The sequence below is a fragment of the Accipiter gentilis genome, chromosome 9, assembly GCF_929443795.1.
Source record: "Accipiter gentilis chromosome 9, bAccGen1.1, whole genome shotgun sequence".
NCBI lineage: Eukaryota > Metazoa > Chordata > Aves > Accipitriformes > Accipitridae > Astur > Astur gentilis.
In genome coordinates, this window is record NC_064888.1 from 82,596 (window position 1) to 96,278 (window position 13,683).

At 49.9% G+C, this 13,683-nt stretch overlaps 2 long non-coding RNA genes across 2 annotated transcripts in view; both read right to left on the reverse strand.

Annotated features, from left to right (window-relative positions):
- The window catches only part of LOC126042792 (uncharacterized), a 53,230-nt gene that overhangs the window by 10,705 nt on the left and 28,842 nt on the right, over positions 1 to 13,683 (reverse strand). The window lies entirely within an intron of this gene.
- LOC126042793 (uncharacterized) lies at positions 9,951 to 12,018 on the reverse strand. The gene is made up of 6 exons (XR_007507293.1): positions 11,937 to 12,018; positions 11,793 to 11,848; positions 11,539 to 11,585; positions 11,324 to 11,415; positions 10,080 to 10,139; positions 9,951 to 9,992 (listed from the first exon to the last, which is right to left on the reverse strand). It is a non-coding gene; the product is annotated as an uncharacterized LOC126042793 (long non-coding RNA).

Sequence of the window (13,683 nt, forward strand, 5' to 3'; positions counted from 1 at the left end):
ATTAATCCGGGAGGAAATAGTGACCTACTACGCCATGCGGATGCTCACAAATCTATGGGACCAGATGGAATCCATCTAAGAGGGCAGAGGGAACTGGCAGAGGTGCTTCCCAAGCTGCTCTCCATCATCTCTTGGCGATCCTGGTCAACAGGGGAGGTCCCAGAGGACTGGAGGCTTGCCGGTCTGATGCCCATTTACGAGAAGGGTCGGAGGGAGGATCCGGGGAACTATGGGCCTGTCAGCCTGACCTCGGTACTGGGGAAGATTATGGAACGGTTTGCCTTGAGATCGCTCACATGGCAAGTCTGGGACAAGCAGGGGATTGGGCCTGCTCAGCGTGGGTTTACGAAAGACAGGTTCTGCTTGACCAACCCGATCTCCTTCTATGACCAGGTGACTCACCTAGTGGATGAGGGAAAGGCTGTGGATGTCACCTACCTTGACTGCAGCAAGGCCTTTCATACCGTCTCTCATGGCATACTCCTCGAGAAGCTGTCGTCTCCTGGCTTAGACAAGCGTACTCTTTGCTGGGTGAAAAACTGGCTGGATGGACGAGCCCAGAGGGTTGCGGGGAATGGGGTTAAATCCGGTTGGCGGCAGGTCGCTAGTGGTGTTCCCCAGGGCTCGGTGTTGGGCCCGGTTCTGCTTAACGCCTTTATCGACGATTTGGACGAGGAGACCGAGTGCCTCCTCAGCAAGTTTGCAGACGACACCAACTTGAGAGGCAGGGTCGATCTCCTTGAGGGTAGGAAGGCTCTATGCAGATATCTGGACAGTCTGGATCGATGAGCCGAGGCCAGCTGTATGAAGGTCAGCGAGGCAGAGTGCCGGGTCCTACGCTTCAGTCGCGGCGACCCCGTGCAGCGCTATGGGCTTGGGGAAGAGTGGCTGGAAAGCTGCCCGGCAGGGAAAGACCTGGGGGTGCTGGTTGACAGCCAGCTGAATATGAGGCAGCAGTGTGCCCAGGTGGCCAGGAAGGCCAGTGGCATCCTGGCCTGTATCGGAAATAGTGTGGCCGGCGGGAGCAGGGAGGTAATTGTTCCCCTGTATTCGGCACTGGTGACGCCACACCTCGAGTACTGCGTTGAGTTTTGGGCCCCTTGCTACGGGAAAGATGGTGAGTTGCTGGAACGCGTCCGGAGAAGGGCAACCGAGTTGGTGAGGGGCCTGGAGCGTAAGTTTGATGAGGAACGGCTGAGGGAACTGGGGTGGTTTAGTCTGGAGAAAAGGAGGCTGAGGGGAGACCTTATCGCTCTCTACAACTACCTGAAAGGAGAGTGTAGCGAGGTGGGTACTGGTCTCTTCTATCAAGTAACTAGAAATAGGATGAGAGAAAATGGCCTGAAGTTGCGCCAGAGAAGGTTTAGATTGGATATCAGAAAAAAATAATTTACTGACAGGGTTGTCAGGCATTGGAACAGGCTGCCCAGGGTAGTGATGGAGTCACCATCCCTGGAGGTGTGTCATGGTTTAACCCCAGCCAGCAACTAAGCACCACGCAGCCGCTCACTCACTTTCCCCCCGCCCCCCATCCAGTGGGATGGGGGAGGAAATCAGGAGAAAAAGTAAAACTTCTGGGTTGAGATAAGAACGGTTTAATAGAACAGAAAAGAAGAAACTAATAATGATTATAACACTAATAAAATTACAACAGTAGTAATAAAAGGATTGGAATGTACAAATGATGCACAGGGCAATTGCTCACCACCCGCCGACTGACACCCAGCTAGTCCCCGAGCAGTGATTCCCTGCCCCCCCACTTCCCAGTTCCTAAAACTAGATGGGACGTCACATGGTATGGAATACACCGTTGGTCAGGTGTATTGGGTGTTTGGGTCAGGTGCCCTGGCTGTGTCCTGTGCCAACTTCTTGTGCCCTGGCTGGGCATGAGAAGCTGAAAAATCCTTGACTTTAGTCTAAACACTACTGCGCAACAACAACTGAAAACATCAGTGTTATCAACATTCTTCACATGCTGAACTCAAAACATAGCCCTGTACCAGCTACTAGGAAGACAGTTAACTCTATCCCAGCTGAAACCAGGACAGTATCCACCCCTTATTCTATACCATTGACGTCATGCTCAGTTACCATACCTTTAGTTACATCCTGATTAATCATCACCACCTTTCCGTCCCTTTAAGACATATGAACAATGAGACATATATATGTATACACAAAGAGTGATATCATTCCTTTAGTTCATGAGTTATGTTCATAAAACATTTGTTGAGTTCAATTAGTTTCTGACTCTGGGCTCCATCTGTCATACCAGTCTGTCTAGGCAGGAGGAATGGTGCAACGTCCTCTCAGTCAGTAGAGCAGAATTGGGCTTCAGTGCGGTGGGACGAGCAGCTGACATTTGACGCAGCAGGAGGATGGTGTGCACCGTTGGATTGTTGCATGCTGGAGTCAGTTCTGGTTCCATCACTACTGCATTTTGCTCAGTTTTATCGCAGTTCTTTCTTGCTTGATCCAAGTGAGTCTTACTATAGTACTATGGGTATAGCATATAACAATTATCGTAATGATAACATACAGTAGCAGGGTTATATAGCAACTAATATCATACAGTTTAATTCTGGCTATTTTCACCTAAAATCAAATCCCCTTGAGGCACACATCGGACTTCTCCATCTTTTCGCATCACCCACCAAGTGCACCCAGGCCCTTGAGCAAAAGCAATCCCACGAATGGGTTTACCTTTGCCTGAGGCAGGAGTAACCCAGACTGTTTTCCCGAACATATTTTTCATGTGCACTACAGGGATGTCCTGGTTTCAGCAGGGATAGAGCTAACTGTCTTCCTAGTAGCTGGTACAGGGCTATGTTTTGAGTTCAGCATGCAAAGAATGTTGATAACACTGATGTTTTCAGTTGTTGCTCAGTATTGTTTAGACTATAGTCAAGGATTTTTCAGCTTCTCATGGCCAGCCAGGGCACAAGAAGTTGGCACAGGACACAACCAAGGCACCTGACCCAAACTGGCCAACGGTGTATTCCATACCATGTGACGTCCCATCTAGTTTAGGAACTGGGAAGTGGGGGAGGGCAGGGAATGGCTGCTCAGGGACTGGCGGGGTGTCAGTTGGCAGGTGGTGAGCTATTGCCCTGTGCATCATTTGTACATTCCAATCCTTTTATTACTACTGTTGTAATTTTATTAGTGTTATAATCATTATTAGTTTCTTCTTTTCTGTTCTATTAAACCGTTCTTATCTCAACCCAGAAGTTTTACTTTTTCTCCTGATTTCCTCCCCCATCCCACTGGATGGGGGGGGGAAGTGAGTGAGCGGCTGCGTGGTACTTAGTTGCTGCCTGGGGTTAAACCACGACAAAGGACTTTATCCCCTTCTACAGTATGTAAAAATTCTGATTGGGCAGGGCCACTCCGAGTGGCAGATCCTCTGGTGTTGACTAACCAGGCGGCTTTTGCTAAGTGTGTATATCCCAATGTTTGAAGGTTCCACCCCCCATTGCTCTCAATGTAGTCTTTAACAGTCCATTGTATCACTGGATTTTCCCAGAGGCCGGTGCATGATAGGGAATATGATACACCCACTCAATGCCATGCTCTTTGGCCCAGGTGTCTATGAGGTTGTTTTGGAAATGAGTCCCGTTGTCTGACTCAACTCTTTCTGGGGTGCCATGTCGCCACAAGACCTGCTTCTCAAGGCCCAGGATAGTGTTCCAGGCAGTGGCATCAGGTACAGAATACGTTTCCAGCCATCCGGTGGTTGCTTCCACCATTGTCAGCACATAGCGCTTGCCTTGGCGAGTTTGTGGGAGTGTGATACAGTCAATCTGCCAGGCTTCCCCAAATTTATATTTCAGCCATCGCCCTCCATAGCACTGGGGCTTTAACCGCTTGGCTCGCTGAATTGCAGCACATGTTTCGCATTCATGGATAACCTGCGCGATAGTGTCCATGGTCAGGTCCGCCCCTCGACCTCGAGCCCATCTATATGTTGCATCTCTGCCCTGATGGCCTGAAGTATCATGGGCCCACCGAGCCATAAATAGCTCACCCTTATGTTGCCAGTCTAGGTCCACCTGAGCCACTTCAATCTTGGCAGCCTGATCCACCTGTTCGTTGTTTCGATGTTCCTCAGCAGCCCGACCCTTGGGTACATGAGCATCTACATGACGTACTTTTACAACCAGATTCTCTAGCCAGGACGCAATATCTTGCCACAGTGCGGCAGCCCAAATGGGTTTACCTCTGCGCTGCCAGTTGCTCTGCTTCCGTTGCTGTAGCCACCCCCACAGGGCATTTGCCACCATCCATGAGTCAGTATAGAGATAGAGCACTGGCCACTTTTCTCTTTCAGCAATGTCTAACGCTAGAATGCTAGCTGGATGGCTTTCACCTCTGCAAAGTGACTCGATTCACCTTCTCCTTCAGCAGTTTCTGCAACTTGTCGTGTAGGACTCCATACAGCAGCCTTCCACCTTCGATGCTTTCCCACAATGCGACAGGACCCATCAGTGAACAGGGCATATTGCCTCTCATTTTCTGACAGTTTTTTATACAGCGGGGCCTCTTCAGCATGTGCCACCTCCTCCTCTGGTGACATCCCAAAATCTTTGCCTTCTGGCCACTCCGTGATCACTTCTAAAATTCCTGGGCGACTGGGGTTTCCTATGCGAGCCCGCTGTGTGATCAGTGCGATCCACTTACTCCACGTGGCGTCAGTTGCGTGATGTGTAGAGACCCTCCCTTTGAACATCCAGCCCAGCACTGGCAGTCGAGGTGCTAAGGGGAGCTGTGTCTCAGTACCAACCACTTCCAAGGCAGCTCGAACTCCTTCATACACTGCCAGTATCTCTTTTTCAGTCGGAGTAGAGCGAGCCTCGGATCCTCGATATCCTCAACTCCAAAACCCCAGGGGTCGGCCTCGGGTTTCCCCAGGTGCTTTCTGCCAAAGGCTCCAGGTAGGGCCATTCACCCCAGCTGCAGTGGAGAGCACATTTTTAACATCTTGTCCTGTCCGGACTGGTCCAAGAGCTATGGCTGAACAATCTCCCATTTAATTTGTTCGAAGGCTTGTTGTTGTTCGGGGCCCCATTTAAAATCATTCTTCTTCCTGGTCGCTTGATAGAGAGGGCTTACAATCAAACTGTAATTTGGAATATGCATTCTCCAAAACCCCACGACACCTAAGAAGGCCTGTGTGTCCTTTTTGTTAGTTGGGGGAGACATAGCTGCTATTTTGTTAATCACGTCCATTGGGAGCTGACGACATCCATCTTGCCATTTTATTCCCAAAAACTGGATCTCCTGTGCAGGTCCCTTGACTTTACTTTCTTTTATGGCGAAACCGGCTTTCAGAAGGATTTGGATTATTTTCTTCCCTTTCTCAAAGACTTCTTCTGCTGTGTTGCCCCATACAATGATGTCATCAATGTATTGCAGGTGTTCTGGAGCTTCACCTTTTTCCAGTGCAGTCGGGATTAGTCCATGGCAAATGGTGGGGCTGTGTTTCCACCCCTGGGGCAATCAATTCCAAGTGTACTGGACACCCCTCCAAGTAAAGGCAAATTGTGGGCGACACTCTGCTGCCAGAGGGGTTGAGAAAAATGCATTAGCAATGTCAATTGTGACATACCACTTGGCTGCCTTTGACTCTAGCTCGTATTGAAGTTCTAGCATATCTGGAACGGCAGCGCTCAGCGGCGGGGTAACTTCATTCAGGCCGCGATAGTCAACTGTTAATCTCCATTCCCCATTAGACTTCCGCACTGGCCATATAGGACTATTAAAGGGTGAGCGAGTTTTGCTGATCACTCCTTGGCCCTCCAGTTGGCGAATCAATTTGTGGATGGGAATCGGAGAGTCTCAGTTGGTGCGATATTGCCGCCGGTGCACCGTCATGGTAGCAATTGGCACTTGTTGTTCTTCAACCTTCAGCAACCCCACAATCGAAGGGTCTTGAGAGAGACCAGGCAGGGTAGACAACTGTTCAGTGCCCTCCGTCTCCAAGGCAGCTACACCGAAAGCCCATCGATACCCCTTCGGGTCCTTAAAATACCCCCTCCTGAGATAGTCTATGCCAAGGATGCACGGAGCCTCTGGACCAGTCACAATGGGGTGTTTCTGCCATTCATTTCCAGTCAGGCTTACTTCAGCTTCCAATACAGTTAACTCTTGGGATCCCCCTGTCACACCAGAAATACAAATGGGTTCTGTCCCTTTATAACTTGATGGCATTAGAGTGCACTGTGCGCCAGTGTCTACTAGAGCCTTATACTCCTGTGGGTCTGACGTGCCAGGCCATCGAATCCACACAGTCCAATAGACCCAGTTATCCCTTTCCTCCACCTGGCTGAAGGCAGGGCCCCTCTAATTGTGGTCAGAGTATTCAGTATTCACTTCTCGTAAAATTGGCTCAGAATTCCCTTCAAGAGGATCGGAAATAAAATCAGCCCTTCTACTCTGTTTGGAAACTGGAGTGGCATTTTTCCTGGTAGAATCCCCTTTTGTGGTGTTTTTTCCTCGCAGCTCACGTACCCGTGCATTTAGGACCGAGGTAGGTTTTCCGTCCCATTTCCTCATGTCCTCTCTATGATCACATCGGTAAAACCACAGGGCACCTCGTGGTGTGCATCTTCTATATTCTCTCTCTTGGGCAGAAGAACGCTCACTCCTAATAGCTGAGACATTGGTCCTTACAAGTGTGGAGTAGGACATATCGTCTTTGAATTGCTGGAAATCCTCAGACAGATTCTCCACAGCCGAAATGCAGGCATGTAGGGAGGAGGAGAGATTTTCTTCATATCGACGGAGTTGGCAAGCCACTTCATGCACTGTCGGTGCCTCTTCGTCTTTCCAGGCCATTATTGCCAGTGAGTTGGCATAGGACAATGGTGCGCTCCATACAAACTTCCACCACAAGGGTCGTGTGCATTGAACTTCATCTGGATCTTTGGGTAATTGTGGGTTGTCTGGGTCACGATGAATTGTCTCTAGCGCAGCTAATTCCCTCAGATATTGAATGCTCTTTTTCCATGGTGGTCCACTTGCTTGATTGACATATAACATCTTCCTTAAAGGGGTACCTCTCCTTCACACTTGACAGTAGTCATCTCCAGAGGCTGATGGCCTGTGTCCCTTTTCCAATTGCCTTGTCAATGCCACCTTCCCTGGCAAGCGATCCCAGCTGCTTGGCTTCCCTACCTTCTAATTCCAAGCTATTAGCCCCATTGTCCCAGCATTGGAGGAGCCAGGTGATAATATGCTCACCTATATGGCGGCCAAAATCTTTTCGCAAATCCTGCGACTTACTCAAGGATAGGGACCGGGTTATTACCTCTGGTTCTGCCTCTTCCTCCGGTTCCCGTGATGGCCTTGGTTCATCTTCATCCTTCGCTAAGCGAACTGATTTTTTTGTATATTTCCTTTTCTGTACGGGGGCAACTGATACTGGTCCAGGTTGGTCCTCTGGTTCAGTTGCAGTATCGCTCGCCGGGTTCTGGATAACCGCAGTGTCTGTCACCGAGGTTTGGGTAGCAGCAGTGCTCATCCGTGGGGCTGGAGGGCTTGTTGCCAAGGTTTGGGTAGCTGCTGTGCTCATTGCCGGGGCTGGAGGGGCTGCAGTGCCTGTTGTTGAGGTTTGGGTAGCCCGAGTTCTCGTCGCCGGGGCTGGAGGGGTCACAGTGCCTGTCGCCAAGGTCTGGGTGCCTGCAATGCTCCTTGCCAGGCCTAGAGGGGCCGCAGCGCCCATTGCCGAGGTTTGGGTGGCCACGGTGCTCATCGTTTTGTTGTTAGGCCTAGAGACTTTCTCTTCCCCTTGAGGGTACCGAGTAGTGTCGAACAGGGCTCGATAGGCATGGGCGAGGCCCCAGCATGTTGCAGTGATTTGTATCTCTCTGGAGCTGCCGGGGTGGCAGCATACCTTTTCCAAATATTTTACTAGTTCTTCTGGATCCTGCACTTGTTCAGGGGTGAATTTCCAAAACATTGGAGGTGCCCACTTTTCTAGGTACTTGCCCATACTACCCTACACACCCTGCCACTCATAATTATCTAGCCTGGGGGCACATCTCTGGGTGATCTTCTTAAATAGCTGTTTAACCTTAAACGAGAGCTGAACCACATTCAGAAGTATGCTAATTCCTAGCAGTAGGGCTAGGACCGTGCTAGTCCCAACACCCCAGGAGTATTCCAATTTTTCAAAATTCTCAAACACCATAGTAACCGGACTGAAGGAGAAAGGAGAGGGGAAGAAAGGTACCCCACCCATAGACTGGTTTTCCATGGAGGAAAGGTAAAAGGTATAATTAGTAATAGTTTCCCACAGGTGGCTCCCATCATATAAAGGTGACAATGCTAAGTGCAAATACCGGATTAATCCCACAGCCGATGACTTTATCATACCATAAACCAGTGTCATACCATACATCAAAGCGAAAACCTTAATCCACCTCCCACGGATAAGCAGTAAAAGAGGAACTATATACAGCAAGCGAGGTGATAGATAACAGAGCTTTAAAAGCCAGAGCAACAACTCTAAGAACACCTAAATCAACATAATGAACGCTTGGACCAAATTTGTTTTAACAAGCACTGGTCAGGTTTGTCGTTATCTCAACCCTTCGTGCCCCACATTGGGCACCAACATGGACTGTTGTGGTTTAACCCCAGCCAGCAACTAAGCACCACGCAGCCGCTCACTCACTCTCTCCCCCCCCATCCAGTGGGATGGGGGAGGAAATCAGCAAAAGAAGTAAAACTCCTGGGTTGAGATAACAACGGTTTAATAGAACAGAAAAGAAGAAACTAATAATGATAATGATAACACTAATAAAATGACAACAGTAGTAATAAAAGGATTGGAATGTACAAATGATGCACAGAGCAATTGCTCACCACCTGCCGACCGACACCCAGCTAGTCCCCGAGAGGCGATTCCCTGCCCCCCCACCGAAGAAGGTCAAAGGCACACAAGACACACTTCACAAACTACACACCACCACAGACACAGGCCGGAACTGCCCTGCCCAGCACGCGCTGGTCTCGGGCTGAAAAGCAACCCATGCCCTTCATCTTCCCAAACAGGACTCCTGCCCTCCTACTCTCACTTTAAAACCCCTCCTGGCAATTCCCAGATCTGTCCCTCCCTCCCAGCCACTCCCCAGCCCGGGTCCCTCAACCTAACTTTCAGAGGGGCAAGGGTATGAATCCAGCCTCTGCAAAAATCACATGGGCTAACTGGGACCGTCCGGCAGTCGCCAGGTTCCTCTTAATCGCTTGCAGTCAAGACAAAAAAAAAATAAAAAAACACCACCAGCAAAATCAGTAGATGCAGTAACCCCTCAGCCAACACCAGCTGCTTTCCCAAAAGCCCACTTAATCACACACACACACCACAGTGTTATGCTTACCTGCTCTTTCCAGGGTCACACCCTGCGGCCATCATCTCTCAGGGTACCTCAGACAGCAAGACTCACAGAATTAGCACAGCACTCGCGAGAAGTCACCGGCCCCATGCTCCTCCTCCCTCAGCCACAGCTCAACTCAAAGTCTCATCCTATTCCAAAGCTGGCCCGCGCAGCACCTGCAAAACTAAAGGTAAACGCTTAACCAAGCAACTACCTAATACTTCGATATTCAACACTGACCCAGCCCACAACCACCTCACCTCCTCAGACTGCACATCGCCGTGCAGCTTCACCCCTCCGAGGCCGCGTGCACCACCTGCAAAAACCAAAGCAAGAGACGCATGCCGAGAGACCGCCCGAAACCGCAGCCTGCCCGGACCGATTCGCAACTCCCTCTCCTTTCCCTTGGCCGCTCAACTACCCCGCTCTGTCATCAAGAGCTTGCCACCTCAAGGCATGCGTATCGTCTGCAAAAACACAAACAAGGGATGCTTTCAACTCTGCCAACAATACAACACTCCAAAGGAACAGTTTCTTTAACCCAGTAGTCACGACTCACCTTTCCCAAGTCACCTCCGCTACCCATGGCCCGCTTTGCTCCTTGCTTGCGACCTTCCAAATACAAGGAAAAAAGAACCCGCTCAGCTAGTCCTAGTGCCACCAGCCACATCTTCCCTCCGATTCCTCTCACGGACCCACCTTCTTACGCTCCGCTCCCCTCCTCCATCACTCTGGGGCACGCAGCTTGTCCCTCTGCATCTGAAAATAAATCATATTGAACAAGTCACCTGGCTGCAGAGCAAGAGCTTCACAATTCCAGAGGTCTTGATTCCATCTACAAAGACCATCTGGAGTGAAACTACAGCCTACCATGTTAGAAAAAGGAAAAAAAAAAATAGAAGAAGGCCCTAACTTCAAGCCCTTCCCATGCAAGACCTAAGACCTTAGAGACTCAAATCTGCTTCACTGCCCCTCAACAGCCCATGCCACACAGCTCCAATCACCTCAGTAAAACACTATCAATGTGGCTGTCCACAAAGCCCACCGATGGCTACACAATCTCAGATGACTTTACAACCCTTGCCTAAACCATCAAGGCAAATCAACATTTCACCCATAGGCTCCTATTGCTGTTCCACCTACCCAACGCTAGATCCCTGGACGGAGCAGCTCCAAACCAAACGCACCCATGCACACAATACGCACAACACAGAACGGTACCAACAGGGTGATTCAAAGAGAAAGAAACCTCTCAGCAAGAAGAATGACTCCCAGACGGGAGTTGGCAGCCGGCAAGATGACCTACAGTGGCCAAGACCACAAAGCCAGGAGGCTCTACAACAACCCCAAAGAAGAAGAGGCAAAAGTAACGGCCCGTTACAAGATGGTACTGTCTAAACCAAGATCATGGACGCGCAAGAACCCTGTCATCAAGACCTAGGAACATCAAGAGGCAGGGAAGAACTCCCAGTCCAAGACAACACACAGCTAGGGAGGAAAGCTGCCAAAGCAGCCCAGAAGAGTGCCACAAAAGAGAACCAGCGGGAACCTTCCAACGCCGATCGACGCTTCAGACCTCCGAGCGCAAGACAAGCGGCACCAGATTGCACAGTGCCGATGAGTAAGGGCATTCGAGACCCTAGGGACTGCTCCCAAAGCACACGCCAGGCTCCCCGAGCACAAAGACCGATGATGGTGTCGAGACCCGAAGAAGGTCAAAGGCACACAAGACAGACTACACATACTACACACCACCACAGACACAAGCCGGAACTGCCCTGCCCGGCACACGCTGGTCTTGGGCTGAAAAGCAACCCGCGCCCTTCACCTGCCCAAACAGGACGGCTCCTGCCCTTCTACTCTCACTTTAAAACCCCTCCCGGCACTTCCCAGCTTTGTCCCTCCCTCCCAGCCGCTCCCCAGCCCCTGTCCCTCAACTTAACTTTCAGAGGGCCAAGGGTACGAATCCATCCTCCGCAAAAGTCACATGGGCTAACTGGGACAATCCTGCAGTCGCCAGGTTCCTCTTCATTGTCTGCAGTCAAGACAAAAAAAAACCCTCTCAAAATCAGAAGAGGCAGGAAGTAACCCATCAGCCAACACCAACTACTTTCCCACCCCCCACTCTTAATCACACACAACACAGCATTATGCTTACCTATTCATTCCAGAGTCAGACCCTGTGGCCATCATCACTCATGGTACCTGAGACAGCAAGACACAAAAAATTAGCATAGTAGTTGTGAGACTCACCAGGCCCATTCTCCTCCTCCCTAATCCACAGGTCACCTTGAACACTCATCCAAATCCAAAGGTGGCCCGCACTGCGCTTGCAAAACAAAAATAAATGCTTAATGAAGCAACCATGTAATATTTGATATTCAACACCAACTCAGCCCACAACCACCTCACCTTCTCAAACTCCTCATTGGCCTGAGGCATGGCTCCTCTAAGGCTGCATGCCCCACCTGCAAAAACCAAAGCAGAAGATGCATGCTGAGAGGCCGCCCAAAACCTCAGCCCACCCGCACGGATTCCCAACTCCCTCTCCTCTACCTTGGCCGCTCAACTACCCCACTCTGTCATCAAGAGCTTGCCACATCAAAGCATGCGCACTGCCTGCAAAGACAAACAAGGGATGATTCCAACTTTGCCAACAATGCAACACCTCCAAAGGAACAGTTCCTTTAAGCCAGTAGTCAGAGCTCACCTTGCCAGAGACACCTCCAGCACTCATGGCCCGCTTCACTCCTTGCTTCGCACCTTCAAAACAATAAAAGAAAAAAAAACCCCTATCAGCTAGTCAGAGAGCCACCGGCCGAATCTTCCCTCCAACTCCACTCACAGATCCACCTCCTTACAGCACTCCCCTCCCCTCCTCTGTTGCTCAGGGGCATGCATCTCGTCTCTCAGCATCTGAATAAAACCCCATATTGAACTAATCGGCCTGGATGCAGAGCAAGAGCTTAACAACTCCAGAGATCTTGAATCCATCTAGGAATACCAGTACTCCAGCTACAACCAGCCATTTAAAAAAAAAAAAAACACCAAAAAAACCCCACCAAAAAACCCAGGGCCAAACTTTAAGCCCATCACATGCAAGGCTCAACAGCTTAGAGACTCAAATCCACTTCACCACCCCTCAACAGCCTCTGCCACAAGCCTACAATCATTTCCATAAAAAAACTCAACGTTACTGTCCACACAGCCCACCAATGCCTACTAAATCTATTGTTTACGAACACAGAAGGACCGGTGGGAGGTGTGATGGTCACAGGCCGTCTTGGGCTTAGCAACCGTGAAATGACAGAATTCTCAATTCTTGGTGAGGCAAGGAAGGGGGTTAGCAAAACCAGCGCTCTGGACTTCTAGAGGGCAAACTTTGGCCTCGTTGAGACACTGGTTGAGACAGTCCTTTGGGAGACAGTCCAGGAGGGACGGATGTTCTTTAAGAAGGAAATCTTAACAGCTCGGGACCAGGCTATTCCCCCGTGCCACAATGTCGAATTGCCGAGGAAAACGACCAGCCTGGCTGAATGGGGGGCTTTTGCTAGGAGTCAGGAAACAAAAGGAGAGTTTATCATCTCTGGAAGAAAGGGTGGGCAACCTGGGAGGAGTGCAGGGATCTTGTTAGATCATAGAGAAAGGAAATTGGAAAGACAAAAGCTCAGGTAAAACGAACCCTGTCTGCTGTCGTAAGAGGAACGGCTGAGGGAACTGGGGTGGTTTAGTCTGGAGAAAAGGAGCCTGAGGGGAGACTTTATCGCTCTCTACAACTACCTGAAAGGAGATTGTAGCGAGGTGGGTACTGGTCTCTTCTATTAAGTAACTAGAAATAGGACGAGAGAAAATGGCCTGAAGTTGCGCCAGAGAAGGTTTAGATTGGATATCAGGAAAAAAATCATTTACTGAGAGGATTGTCAGGCATTGGAACAGGCTGCCCACGGTAGTGATGGAGTCACCATCCCTGGAGGTGTTCAAAACACACGTACCTGTGGTACTTTGGGACATGATTTAGCAGGCATGGTGCTGTTGGGTTGATGGTTAGACTTAATGATCTTAGAGGTCCTTTCCAAATTTCACGATTTGATTCAATGCAATTTGATTCTGTTCTAGGGAGCAGAACAGAGATGTAGCAAGAAAGGAAAAAAAGGCAGGGAGGGAGAACAAAGGGAGCGAGACACAAAGACTGGAAGAAGGACAAAGGGATGGCAGAAGAAAAAAAAAGTGATAGGCTGCAGGAGAGAGATGGAGGAGTTCAAAAAAGACACAGGGAGCATGACAGAATGAGAGTGAGAAACAA